Source organism: Prionailurus bengalensis, chromosome X, assembly GCF_016509475.1.
Source record: "Prionailurus bengalensis isolate Pbe53 chromosome X, Fcat_Pben_1.1_paternal_pri, whole genome shotgun sequence".
Lineage (NCBI taxonomy): Eukaryota > Metazoa > Chordata > Mammalia > Carnivora > Felidae > Prionailurus > Prionailurus bengalensis.
In genome coordinates, this window is record NC_057361.1 from 93,862,318 (window position 1) to 93,873,524 (window position 11,207).

The 11,207-nt window shown below is 44.3% G+C and overlaps 1 pseudogene; it reads right to left on the minus strand.

Annotated features, from left to right (window-relative positions):
• Positions 1-337: 337 nt before the first annotated feature.
• LOC122477126 lies at positions 338-9,137 on the minus strand (annotated as a pseudogene).
• Positions 9,138-11,207: the final 2,070 nt, after the last annotated feature.

The window sequence follows — 11,207 nt, forward strand, 5'->3', positions numbered from 1 at the left end:
CTGCCCAGCTGTTGCTCCAGGAAGCTAACTAAGCTTCATGGACTGTATCCCTGGATTCTCTTGCTCTCATTGTATCCTTGGAGGTACCAGTGAGAAGAATCAGTAGGAGGTATGAGGGCAAATGGAAAGGTCTGTTTGGGCATTTATTCACCGGACCCTTCCCTGTGAGGCCATGGCTTGGCTCAGTTTTGCTGTCTATACCGTCGTCTTTTTCCTTCTGGTCTAGGAGTTGTAAAAGCTTTCTCCTGTTGCTACCACAGGATACAGTATCATCTCTAGTTGCTTCCCTTTAAAATTTGCGTGCGTCTTTATCATGAATCTCTTGGTTAAATTCTCCTTAATTCCCTGTTTGACTCTGGCTGTTCTGTTGTTGTTGTTGGAACCCTAAGTTGATACAATTGGCAATGCAGCTGTTGTTGTTGTTGTCGTTATAAAGTTGTACAAGGGAAATTGGCAAATGAAGGTCTGTTCGAAAGCCAATATGATATAGGAATGTGGCAACATACCTAAAATCAGAGTCAATAACGTGATTAGAAAACAGTGATCAATGAGCCAAAGGACTGTCTTAGTCCATTTGGGCTGCTATAACAAATACCATGTACTGAGTGACTTCAGAACAGGAAAACATTATTTCTCTTAGTCCTAGAGGCTGGGAAGTCCAAGGTCAAGGCACTGGTACAGTAAGTGTCTCGTGAAAGCCTACTTCCTGGTTTATAGACAGGTGTCTTCACGCTGCGTCCTCACGTGGCGGAAAGTGTGAGGGAGCTCTGTAGGACCTTCTTTTATAAGGGCACTAAGACCAATCGTGACAGCTCCACTCTCGTGACCTGATCAACTCCCAAAGACCCTACCTTTAAATACCACTATCACATTAGAGATTAAGTTTTACCACGTGAATTTTGGGGGAGCACAAACAGTCTATAGCAAAGACTTGTAATGAGAAGGGGGTATGATTTCAGATTAGACAAAGGGCTGAAAAGGCACAGTGGCAAGTTATCGAGGAAATAATGCATTTTTTTAATAGAGGGAGAAAACTTGAGAGCACAAGGTAACATTAGACAAATGTAACAAATGACAATAACATTCTCATTTCAATTGAGAAATCAATAGGAACTCGTAACCTTAACAGTAAGATATTTTCCATCTCTGCCACTGCAGTAGCCTGCACGTTCTAATCTTGCCCCCACCAGTGCGCGTCTGGAAACATCTCATCTATGAGGAAATGACCAAATTTTGGTCCCAGATACAGCTTTCCACTACAAGGAATGAAGAAACTTGCCGATTCTATGTTCTGAGTACTGAAAAATCAAGTATGGTCCTGCAGGTCTGTGTATTCCAGAAAGCAAGAGAGTGCATGGTGGGGACGTACAGTGTCTGCACGTTTCACCTTGGTCCACTGCAGGAGGGGGATCTAGAGCCAGGAAAACTCCTGCCCGGGCTGGCAGCGTTGGAGATGGTGGGTGCACATAAACACAGTGGGGGCAGGGCGCCCTGTTGACAAGGTAGGTGGAGAATGTTTGCACTACCCTGATCACCACAGATGTGCCTGCATCTAGCCTGGAAGGGCCGGCCAAGGAGGAAAATACTGCCCGCCACCTCATTTGCTCTTGGAGAAGTCTCTCAAAGATCCCTCCCCCTACGGCATACCCTGCGAAATTAGGAAATCAATTTCCTTCCCGTATACCCCAGGCAGTTTTCAAACTGCTGCTTGTGTGTCAAACTGCTGTTGTATGTCAGTTGGGGCTGTTGGTTGTGCTGTTTCTTTAAGGATGGGGACTCAGTTTCCTATTGCTCTCCGGCTCTCCCAGTGCAGAGACCAGTGATTTTAAAGTTCCTGGTGTTAAGCTCCTCTGACTGTTAAGATCTCTCAAAGCCACGCCCCCTTGGTTTTCAAAACCAAATATTATGGGGATCAGTCTTCCCAGTGTGGGTCTCCCATGCCTGGGGCGCCTGGCATGGGTCTTCTCCTCTCCTCTCTCCATACCTGCTGCAACCCTCCCTTTTGGTACTTAGAATATGCCCTTTTCTGAGTTTACAGAGAACTCTGTTCAAAAGTTGACAGACGTATTGTCTTCTCTGTGGTTATCAATTTTTTTCTTTGTCCAAGATAATTTCAAGGGAGAAAGATGGATTATTCAGCATGTATAGATCGTCCGTGCTCCTCTAATCAAGATCATTTATAAATATTTATTTTTAGACTGGTTTTGCTCATTCATTTCTGCTTCATTCCTGTTTATAATTACACCAAAAATAATAAGATGCCTAGGAATAAACCTAACAAACAAGTGAAAGACTTGTACACTGAAAACTGTGAAACACTGATGAAATGAATTGAAGACAACAGAAAGAAATGGAAAGACATTCCATGCACATGGATTGGAAAAAACAAATATTGTTCAAGTGTTTGTACTACTCAAAGAAATCTATATAATGCAATCCCTATCAAAAAGCAACATCGCTGGATGCCTGGGTGGCTCAGTCAGTTAAGCATCTGACTTCAGCCCGGGTCATGATCTCATGGTCCATGAGTTCAAGCCCCACATCGGGCTCTGTGCTGACAGCTCAGAGCCTAGAGCCTGCTTCGGATTCTGTGTCTCCCTCTTTCTCTCTCTCTGCCCCATCCCCACTCCCTCCCTCCCTCCCTCCCTCTCTCTCTTTCTCTCAAAAATAAAAATTAAAGAATATTAAAAATATACCAACATTGCCTTTCACAGAACTAGAACAAGCAATCCTAAAATTTGTATGGAACCACAAAAGATCCTGAAGAGCCAAATCAATTTTTGAAAAAAAAAGCAATGCTAGAGGTATCACAATTATAGACTTTGAGTTGTATTACAAAGCTGTAGTAATCAAAACTGTATGGTACAAGTACAAAAATAGACACATAGATCAATGGAACAGAATAGCCATTCCAGAAACAAACCCAAAATTGTATGGTCAATTAATCTTCAACAAAGCAGGAAAGACCATCCAATGAGAAATAGTCTCTTCAACAAATGGTTTTGGAAAAATTCCATAGCCACATGCAAAAGAATGAAACTGGACCATTTTCCATACACAAAAATTAATTAAAACTGGGCCAAAGACCTACATGTGAGACCTGAAACCATAAAAATCTTAAAAGACAGCATAGGCAGTAATCTCTCTGACATCAGCTGTAGCATCCTTTCTCTAGATATGTCTCTAGAGGCAAGAGAAACAAAAGCAGAAGTAAACTATTGGGACTACATCAAAATAAAAAGCTTCTGCACAGCAAAGGAAACAATCAGCAAAACTAAGAAGGCAACCCACCGAATGGGAGGAAATATTTGCAAATGACATTCCAATAAAGGGTTAGTATTCAACATATATAAAAAACTCCTACAACTGAACACCCAAAAAACAAATAATCCAATTAAAATATGGGAAGAAGACATGAACAGACATTTCTCCAAATAAGACATCCATACAGCCAACAGACACATGAAATTATGCTCAACATCACTCACCATCAGAGAGATGCAAATCAAAACCAAAATGAGATATCACCTCACATGTGTCAGAATGGCTAAAATCAAAAACACAAGAAACAAGTGTTGGTGACAATGTGGAGAAAAAGGAACCCTTGTGCTATGTTGGTCAGAATGCAAACTGGTAGGTTTACTATAGAAAAAGAAAACGGTATGGAGGTTTCTTAAAAAATTAAAAACAGAAGTACTGGGGTGCCTGGTTGGCTCAGTCAGTTAAGCACCTGCCTCTTGATTTCGGCTCAGGTCATGATCTCAAGGTTCAGTTTGTGGGATTGAGCCCTGCGTTGGGCTCCATGCTCAAAGCGTGGAACCTGCTTGGGACCCCCTGTCTCCCTCTTTCTCTGCCCCTCCCCCACTCATGCGTGCTCTCTCCCCCTCAAAATAAAGAAATATACATTTGAAAAATAAAAATAAAAGTACCATATAATCCACTAATTGCAGTACTGGATATTTACCTAAAATGTACCAAGAAAAACCCCACCCTAATTCAAAGAGATGCATGCACCCCTACGTTTATAGTAGTACTATTTGCAATAACCAAATTATGGATTCAGCCCAAGTTGCCATCTACAGATGAATGTATAAAGAAGGTGTGGTGTGGATGTATACAACGGAATATTTTTCAGGCGTTAAAAAAAGAATGAAATCTTGCCATTTGCAATGACATGAGTAGAACTAGGCTGTATAATGCTAAGTAAAATAAGTCAGAGAGAAAGACAAATACCATATGATTTTATTCTTGTAATTTAAGAAACACAAAAAAATGCACGAAGGGGAAAAGGAAAAGGAGACACAAACCAAGAAACGGGCACTTAGCTACGGAGAACAAACTGATGGTTACAGGGGTGGTGGGGAAGGTGGGGGGGGGGGTGAGTGAAACAGGTGATGGCGATTAAGGAGTGCACTTGTGGTGATGAGCATCCGGTAATGTATGGAATTGTTGAATCACTACATTGTACATCTGAAACTACCGTGACACTATGTGTTCTCGTACTGAAATTAAATTAGAAACATAAAAATAAAACAACACTGGGTCTGCTATTTGATCTTGGGTGACCCGGAAAAATGCTTGGTTTGTTTTCTGTCTTTAGACCAGTTGTCTAGCCATGGCCACAGAGCTCCCTTGTCCAAACGCCATCACTGAGAAAAAGTAGGCTGCTGGGTCTTTCTTGCGTCTTCACTTTGAAAGATCGTCTCAAAGAAGAGCTGTCTTTTGCCTTTCTTGCTGCTAGAGTTTTAGCACTCAGTCGTGGCTCGGTCGCATACTCTGGACGTCCCACTGCCTTGCCCTGATGCTTTGCACACAGTGGGTGCAAACATGTTTGGGGGTGTGGTGGTGATCAGAGGAGGGGGCAGGATAGAATTTATTTTTATTGACTTAATGACTGAAGAGAAGTCAGTTGTTTTTGCCAGTACTTAAGATGGCCATGTCTTCAGTGGCAGGGGACCTGAATCCCAATTCCGCTACTTAGAACCTTTATCAATTTGGGTGAGTCTCTTACCTTTCCTGGGCCTCGGTGTTCCTACCTATCAAATGGGACTAGAATTACTTGCCTTGCATACCCTATCAAATTATGCATGAAATAGTGCAAATGAAAACAGTTTGGGAATGTTTGTCATGTTTTTTTTTTTTCCCTTTCAATTTGCTCACTCCTAGCATGCTGACCATCCATTTGTTCTAGCAACTAATGACACCTATTGTTGGTCAGGGATAATTTTGCCTTGGCATTCCTCTCAAAATTCTAGGGAATGTCATCTGGTCCTAGAGATTTAGTGACATCCTCAATGCAGCCAGACATAGGCAAATTTCTGAGAGAGCCAAGGAGATGTTAGAGAAATACTCTGACCAACTAGGAATAAATCCAGTAGCTTGAAGCAGAGATTTTTAAGCATACGGGAGTTGAAATACACTGATATTGTATACGTGATTTTTATAGTCTCAAGTCTCCCACATGTATAGGCCTGTGACTATCTTTTAAAACATTTTTAATGTTTATTTATTTTCTAGAGAGAGACAGAGACAGAGACAGAGCAAGCAGGGGAGGGGCAGAGAGGGAGACACAGAATCCGAAGCAGGCTCCAGTCTCTGAGCTGTCCGCACAGAGCCCAATGAAGGGCTCGAACTCACGAAACCACGAGATCATGACCTGAAACGAAATCGGACGCTCAACGAACTGAGCCACCCAGGTGCCCCTATTTTTTAAGACCAAAGTGACTCAAAATATCTTGGGTTTGAACAATTATGTTGAATCTTCAGGACCTTCCCTTAAAACCACTTTAGGTCTCTAGAACATTTAGGAATGTTTCTGATGTTCCATTTAAGGAACAAAATTTAGGGGCCAGGGGACAGAGATCCGCATGTCTGAGGATGGAACATGGCTCAGATTCCTGGACAACTCTCTGTGTGAGCCAGCAGCACACTGGACCCCTCCCCCCTCCATCCTGTTCCTTCTGGGAAGTCTGAAGGTGTCATGCCCTCACCTGTTGGGGGCATATTTCTGTTCTTCCTCCTTTTCCTGTGTCCCGGTCACTGCTGATGGTGGTGACACTGACCTTGGGGCTGGTGAGGTCGGCAGTAACAATCATTGGTGCTGCAGGCTCTCTCACCCCACCCGCATGTGACGGAGGAGGTGTAGGCTGGGAGGTGTGTTCTCCTTGTTGCCCTTGGACCTCGGGAGGGAGCTAAAGGCCTAAAAGGAAGAGACCTCCCAGATGGAGATGCTTCTCACAAGGGACTGGTCCTGTTTACGCTTCTGGGAGGGAGACGGTGCTGGCTGGCTGCTGCAGAACATCACGTAGGTCATGTCCATCTTGGAGGACTGGGTGCTAGAAGGCTCACATGGCTGATCAGCAGCACCGACTGCCGGGTGATGCGGCTGAGCTTGCATGTTCTCCCAGTGGGTCAACTTCTGGGTGCCTGCCACGGTCTCAGGAGTCACAGTCATGTGCTGCACTGACCTGTGCTTGGCCACTCCAGTCACATGCCGCCACGCCAGGGAAAGCCAGATTTTCCAAGTCTGAATCGACCAGGCCTGGTGAGCAACTAGGCCCGGTCTGATCTGAAGACACTGTAGACACACGAAATTGCCAGCATGTGTAGAAGAAGATGGCTGCCATCCTGCGTCTGGGCGGACACATGATGAGAGCTTGATAGAGTCAGGAGGGGCACAGATCTGGGCTGTTCCTGTCCACAGGGGCATGCTCTGCTGGGTCGCTGAGGTCATGGCTGCCGCTGAGGGCTGGTAAAGGGCAGATTGGTAACTTAGGAGACTTTGGCTTCGGCTAAATAAATAGTGGCGCTGGTAGAGGCGGGAGCCTGTTTCTGGACAGCGTTCAGATGGTTGTTGAAGGTCATGGTGACGTCGGTCGGTGTGCTGGGGGCCACCTGCCTGATCAAGATGGTTTTGCCTGGGTTTGCAGTGTCCTCCATATTCACCCAGTGCTTGCAGACCTCCATGATCTGGAAACAGTTGATTTGTATATAACGGGAAAAATCACGTAAGTGTCTCAGGGTTTCAACTGGAGTGATGCTCAGCATCTATGGTCAGCGTGTTCTTTAATAGGTCAATGAACTCCCGCCAGTCTGCCTTTTCCACAAACACGCCACTGCCTTCTAAATCTATTGTCGTGTTCACTTGGGCCACAGCATCTAAATAGTGGAAAATGTACTTCCTTGCTTCTTTCTACCTAACCGCCATTTCTGCTTCATGGTCCTCTGGTGTCTTCAGCCTCAGCAAAGTATAGGGAAACTCTATGTCCCAGTTGAAAAGCCTAGTTGTCTTTGTCCCTGCACTTCATAAATGTTTATCTGGCAAACCTTGTTTTTGTGAAATACACCAAATCCGATTACGTTCGGAAGCTCCTGGGTAGGGTGGCCAGCCCAGGAACAATTCGGTAATGACACAGCCCAGCGACCACATATCAGTTGCCTCTCAAAATGGTAAACCAAGGATGATCTCAGGGGCCCCGTAACATCCGGGCTGCAAGTAGGTAGAACACATAGCTCTGGACACGTGACTGGCCGAACCAAAGTCAATGACCTTTACTCTGTAGGGTTATAGAGATGGGATCACCCAGTGTGGTGTTTTCTCGTTTGGGGTCAGCATGGATAAGAATTAAGCTTTGAAGTTTCATCAGGGCTGTGGCTACCTGCTGGAGGCCTGCACAAATGTATCTGAGTGGCAATGGGCTAAACTTACTCTGCTTCAAAAGGTCATGCAGGTCCTGCTCCAACATCTCAAAAAACCAAGCACGTGTGATCCTTGTGCTGGAAGCACTCATAGACGTAGACACAGTTGTAGTCCTCAGCTCTCCCACTCTCAAGGCGGCCAGGATCCTCTCCTCAGTCTGACCTTGCCAAGCACATGGAGGGGTGATTCTCCAGGATTGTGATGGCCACGCTTTCAATGAGGCCCCATTTCTGGCACTGGACGGCTTACTAAATAAACATCCCTTGGCCCAAGAAATCTAAAAGTTCCTGAGCGTTGGTCATAGAGCACAGTATTTCATGCTAGGCTAGCTGAGAATCACCTTCACGGTTGGAGCCACTGTTTTTGGAGGGGGTAGTCATTGTGGTGGCAGTGGCTACCATGGCCCCACTTGCATTATTCTGAATCATGGATGGATGCTCTTTGATGATCAGCATGCTCCTTCTGTTTCTATCTCCTCACTCTTATGCTTGAGTCCACAATTTTCTTAGGTATGAGGAAGGCTCACGGTGCTTCAACACATTAGGTTATGTTGAGACAGTTAGGAATCATGGGAGCAAGCCCTAAGTAGAAAACACTATGCATCTGGGGCACTTTCTATTGGCTGTTACTGTTAAACTGCTTCTCTTAGAGCACAACACTAGGATGCAGCCCCATATAGAAGCCAGACTTCAGACAGGACCCTGGCTCCATGACGTGTCAACGAGCTACCTGAATTGCCTGCCAATATCAACCCATCAGGATGAGGGGACTTTCTCTCTACACAAGCAGGGCATCCCCTCTGTTCAGGGAGGCTAGCCTGATTATTTATTCTCTGTTGACGCTGTGTCTTGCTTCGGCTCGAGCCCTTGAATTTTGGGGCCTGGCCTCATTTCTATTGTTGTCTGGCTGAGAAACCAACTCCTGTGAAAGGTGATCCACCAAGAACTTGTCCAGTGAAATAAGTACTATATTCTGATGTTACAGCTCTGTGCCCGGTGCTTCCGGGGAGGATGTTTTCGCTCAGTTTCTTCGCACTACAAAAAGCACTCGATTTAAGGGTGTGAGGGGAGAACACGTGCACACGCAAGGCTATACCTTCACCAGCGGGGCGGGTATCTTGAGATGGACCGCCACAGAAAAGGAAACAGAGTGTGCAAGCTGGGCCCACCCGCCTCAGCCTCGGAATCTGCGACCTTGACCCCGTGTCTCCATGCTTGGCCAGTTTTGGGGGACTGGGCTCCACCGCCACCAAGGTGGGGTCCTGAGCAGAGTTCTGGGGCAGGCGGGCAAGTGGGCACAGTGGTTCCTCCATGGGTGCGCAGTGGGGCAGGAGCCCAGGTGGGTAGTGCACAGCCAGTGCCCAGACAGCGCTTGGCCGGATCTCAGCTCCTGTGGTTACCAATTTTCTATAGATGTCTTCATGTATCTCTGTGTACATTTAATGTCACTCTTGGCTTTTCCCCCAATCTTTTTTTTTAAATTCATTTTAAAACAGCCTCATGGTTATATAAATTAAAATTATTTTCTTAAGATTTTTTTAATGTTTTATTTTTAATTTTTTTTTCAACGTTTATTTATTTTTGGGACAGAGAGAGACAGAGCATGAACGGGGGAGGGGCAGAGAGAGAGGGAGACACAGAATCGGAAACAGGCTCCAGGCTCCGAGCCATCAGCCCAGAGCCCGACGCGGGGCTCGAACTCCCGGACCGCGAGATCGTGACCTGGCTGAAGTCGGACGCTTAACCGACTGCACCACCCAGGCGCCCCCTAATGTTTATTTTTGAAAAAGAGACAGAGTGCCGGCGGGCGAGGGGCAGAGTGAGGGAGACAGAGAATCCAAAGCAGGTGGTCGCAGGGCTCAAACTCTCGAGCTCACAAACGGTGAGATCATGACCTAAGCCAAAGTCAGACGCTTAACCGACTGAGCCACCCAGGCACCCCCGTAAGTTAAAATTATTTTAAAAGTACTTACATGACTGGATTTGCACCTCACTCCAACTGATTGATTAAAAATTGATTAAAAATCAATAAAATGCATGAAACGATGGTGGTCAAGGTATTGAGGTTCAGGGAGTGGAAGATAGTTACAATGAGGGATAGGAAATGAGCACCATTAAACTTATCATTGCCCCAGCTTAGTTTCTAGAGGGAATTTTGAGGACACAGCACAAAGGAAAGAGGAATTCAGCTAAGATGAAACCGAGAGCCAGGGTGTGAGGCATTTACATTCTCAGGACAGATTCCTGGAGAAGAGAGAGAATTCCAGACATCCGTATAAAGTCTTTCTCTGGTAGAATACTGATAATCACAGGTATATGAGGAAACTACCTGAGGCTATGGAAGAAGTAACAGAAAAAAAAAAAATTAGAAGCACCGATCTCTGGGGAACACAAAGAGCTAGAAATAGGTCCTGTCCCACAAACCAGAGCCAGAAACTTCGTAATTCACAAAGCCTTGGGTAGAGAGAGTGTTCAGATAGGTTTTGACTCTGCTGCGGGACAAATTCTCCATAGATGCTGCACTTCCTCTGCTTTTGAAACCTTAAAAACAAGATTCAAAAGGATCAAAATGACACCATCTGCATCTAAGAATAAAGCTCAAGAATATCCATAGCGGTAAAAACCATACAGCATCCAACAAGATAAAATGAACAATGTCTGGCATTGGATAAAAAAATTTTAAAACATACAAAGAAACAAGAAAATATGACCCAAACTGAGGAGGAAAATAAAAGTCCAGGGTGAAGAGACTTTACATTTTGTTTTATTATGACCAGAGGATGCTGGTTTTCCTTTCTCTTCTGTATGAAATTTATTGGGATTTACTTTGTGACTTAATATCCGGCCAATTTTGAAGATGTACTATGGAAATCTGAGGAGAATATTTACTATGAAGGTACTATTAGGGTATAAATTTCTACATACAGTTACTAGGTTGCTTTAAGCCCTTTACATTCTTAGCTGTTAGTTTGAACTTAACCTCTCTTTGAGTTCCATGTTGAAGAATCCTAGTACTGGTACCAGAATTTAAAGGAGATCTAAGTTTATGAATCACTGGGAGAAAGAATTTCAATGGCAAAGTTAATACTCCCTTAGGACTCTGTTTTACCATGTAGCTCTTGTCTTCCCAGGAATTTCTGCTTTATGAAGGAGTTTCCTATATTATCTGACACGCATACATTTTTGTTATGATTTTCATTGTGAATTGTGGCCTTTAGCATTATAAAGTGCCTTTTCTAATTTAATATATTTTGGGCTGCATTCATTTTTTGTAATATCAGGATTGTAACACCTGCTTATTTCCTGCATTTCCTCTGTATACATTTGCCCATCATTTTGCTTTTCCAAGTTATTTTGATTTAGGGGTGTCTTTTAATTAGCCGAGTATCAGTTTTGCTTTAGGAGCCAATCTCAAATTCTTTGTTTACTATCAGTTACGTCCATTTACCCTTATATAAACACAATTATTTCAGTATCAGTTATTTCCTACCATTTATGTTGTGTTTATA